Source organism: Gekko japonicus, unplaced genomic scaffold (genome assembly GCF_001447785.1).
Source record: "Gekko japonicus isolate JY-2015 unplaced genomic scaffold, Gekko_japonicus_V1.1 scaffold4092, whole genome shotgun sequence".
Classification (NCBI taxonomy): domain Eukaryota; kingdom Metazoa; phylum Chordata; class Lepidosauria; order Squamata; family Gekkonidae; genus Gekko; species Gekko japonicus.
The window spans coordinates 93,504-97,258 of record NW_015163211.1 but is presented as its reverse complement, the minus strand read 5'-3'; positions in this window follow the sequence as shown (position 1 = coordinate 97,258).

Sequence of the window (3,755 nt, the reverse complement as noted above, 5' to 3'; positions counted from 1 at the left end):
CAAGCCGGCTCTCTGTTTTTTAAGGCAAGAAATGTTTCAGAGGTGGTTTGGCATTGCTTGCCTCTGCGTCCTGCCCCGGGTATTCCTTGGAGGTCGCCCTTCCAAATACTAGCCAGGCTACAGATTAACAGATAACAAACGACAGTAACATAGGTGTATGTAGCTCGATCAGAGATTACAATATGTTAAACCTTAGAAATATTTGGTGGGTATTCTTTGGGGAAAATACACAATATTTATTTATATTATTTAGTCCTCAAATCTCTACCCTGCCCTACCAGCCAGAAGGAGTACAATTTCAACACTGTTCTATATAATTTATAAAACTTATATAGGTCCCGGTCACACGTGCCGCCTGGGCTCTTTTTGTAGCAGGAACTCCTTTGCATATTAGGCCACACACCCCTAATGTAGCCAATCCTCCAAGAGTTTACAGAGCTCCTGGAGGATTGGCTACATTAGGGGTGTGTCACTTAATATGCAAATGAGTACCTGCTACAAAAAGAGCCCTGTAAAAGTGCCGGAAAATGCATGGGGTGGGGGAGCGAGGCTATTTGTGCCGCGGTAATTTGACCCGATGTTGCGCGATCCGATGCAACGGCGGGGGAAGCAGGTGTTATTCCTTGCAGCCGGCTTCCGGTGCGCTTCATCCAGGAACCAGTGACGCGATCGGAGCACGCTGGAGCAATCACACCGGCAACTCCGTCCTTGGCCCGTCGCAACCTTGTTTGATAGTGGACTTTCCATGGTTGTTTTTTACTCCACTTCTTTGGCTGATCGCTACGGGTTGCCGACGGGTGCAGGACGCTGGCCAGATGTGTCTGTTTGATCGTGCCAGTAAAATCTGGCCGGCATTTGTGAGTATCCCGCAGCAAATTCTGTGTGTGATTGGGGCCATAATACGCAAAGCAAGGTAATTAGGAGAAGGAGGAAGCTTGAATCTTGATGGGTATGGATTTTATTGATTTATTTATTTGCTTAATTTATATCCCACCCTCCCCGCTGAGGCAGGCTCAGGGCTGCTTACATGAGAGATAAAACACAAATCTCAATTGTGACAATCATAAAACCATCTAAAACAATTCAGGATATAAAACCATTCGACATCGTAAAGTGCTAGCAGGACCTCTGTTAATACAATTGCTCAACGGTGGGGGTAGCAGTCCTATGAATGCATTCGGTGATCTGTCTAGATTAGGGTTGTCGAACTCATTTGTTATAAGGACTGGATCTGACATAAATGAGACCTTGATGGGCCAGGCCATGTGTGTCATAAAATGTAGTGCCAGGGAGCGGAGATATAAACTTGATCAAGGACACAGACACAAAGAGGTTTTTTAAATTTAAAATAAAAACATGCTTGAAACATCAGCACTCTTGCAATATTTTGTTTATTGAACAGTGTCTGATAAGTGACACCTCTTGGTCTGAATTATTACATCAAAATGACTGTGCTGTTGCAATCTCGAGTATGCTGTTCAGGTGTGTATCTGTAAGCTGCAAACCTACGATGACGCAGCAGCAGCAGAACTGGAAGAAGCAGCAGAAGACAGCCAGTTCCACTGCGGGCCTGTTAGAAGCCCTCCAGGAGCCTGATCCAGTCCCCAGGCCGCATGTTTGACACCCCTGGTCTAGACAGCTCCTTCATCTTTCCCAGATATATCCGGCAGGCACAGGCTGTAAGTGGTGAAAACGAGGGACGGGGCTCCATGTCTTCCAGTTGTTGTTGGCGGCTCCTGGGGTTCTCCTAGAATTACAACTGATCTCACATGAATGCAGACGAAGCGGCCTTATACTGAATCAGACCATTAGTCCATCAAAGTCACTAATAACTCACGTTGTTATTGTCGTCATCATCATCATTATCTGGCAGTGTGTGTACAATAGCTAGGAGATCGACGTTGTTGTTGTCATCATCATTTGGCAGTGTGTGTACAATAGCTAGGAGATCCTAAGATTGTCTGACAGCCAGAGTGCTAGCTCTTTTAGCATTATGCACCACTAGGTGGCGAGCTTGACTTGTTTTTTAAGGCAAGAGACATTCCAGAGATAGTTTGCCATTACCTGCCTCTGGGTCATGCCCCTGGTGTTCCTTGGAGGTCGCCCTTCCAAATACTAGTGCCAGAGCTGATCTTGGTTAGCTTCCGAGATCTGACGGGATCAGGCTAGCCTGGGCTATCCAGGTCAGGGCATCAAGGTCAGTATTGTCTACAAAGACCAGTTTCCCGCAAGCAGCTGCACTGCCCTTGCTCTTCCCTTTCCCCCCCGATTGTATCCGTCAATTTCACACTATTCGCTGCGCGGCCGCATTTTGACCCGCAACATTCCCCGATTGTCTCCGTGTCTTCTTGATCTCAAAAAACAAGGACCAAGAAGACGCAGGGGAAATTGGGGGATGCTGCAGGTCAAAAGGCAGCCATCAAGTAGTGGGAAATTGACGGATACAATCGGGGGAAAGGGAAGAGCGAGGGCGGCGCAGCTGCTTGTGGGAAATCAGCCTCAGACTGGCAGCAGCTCTCCAGGGGCTTTTCTTCTTCTTCTTGAAGTGAGGTTTCCAACTCTGGCTTGGGAAAAGGCTGGAGATTTGGGGGCAGAGCCTGGAGAGGGGCAGAGTTTGGAGAGAGACATCAGCATAGATGCGATGCCACATATTCCAACTACTGAAGCAGCCATTTCCTCCTGGTGAACTGATCTTTAGGGTTGCCAAGCTCCAGGTGGTGGCTGGAGACTTCCCGCTACTACAACCGATCTCCAGGAGACAGAGGTCAGCTCCCCAGGAGGAAATGGCCAGTTTGGAAATTGGACTATGGCATTATGCCACAAACCCCTCAGGCTCCACCCCCAAATCTCCAGGTATTTCCCAACCCGGAGCTGGCAAACCTATCTGTCATTTGGAGATCAGTTGGAATTCTGGGAGATCTCTAGGTTCTACCTGGAGCTTGGCAACCTAGCTTCCCAATCCAATGGGGTTGCCAGCTGGGGTTGGAGAAACACCCAGAGATTTTAGGGACAGATTAAGGGGAGGGCAGGGATTGGGAAAGGGCCATGCAATGCCATACAGTCCACCCTCCAAAGCAGCCTGGTTTTTTCCCCCAGGGGAACTGATCTCTTGTTATCTGGAGATCAGTTGTAATAACAGACAATCTCCAGGCCTCACCTGAAGGTTGGCAACCCGATGACCCACGGCACCTTCCTGCAGAAGTCTGCGACGGACGGCTCCACTACGGCACTCCAGGAAATGCCGGCAGCAAGCGCCAGGTTGAAAGATCTCATCTGCTTCTTCTCTGCCACTTCCCTTCTCCGGCAATAACTTACCCGTAGCCCAGGTTTCCCTGGAGAATGGAGAGGCTGAGTTTAATTTAAAAGGTATATTGGCGCGCTAATAGGGCTCTAAGAAGGGAATGAAGCGAATTCGATAGCTGCAGGGCTGTAATCAAGAGAGAGGCGAGGAGTTTCAGCCTGGGCTGGCCGGCGAGGGCTGGAGCGGCAGACGGAGCCCCAGAGTTTAGTTTTCTCTTGCTGCCGTCTTGGAGACCACGTGCTTGTCTCCTTCAGCCAGCCTGCTGTTACCTTTCCTGGGACACCATCGGCTTGCTGTCGTCTGATTTGCTCTCTCCCCTGGCAGAATTAAGGTTGCCTCTCTTCGGCCTGGCAAATTATGGACTCGGGTTTATAGTTCACCCAGCAAGGCAGGATATAAATGGAAAATAATAAATAATAATAAATTAATTAATTAATATATTTGCTGTCAAGCT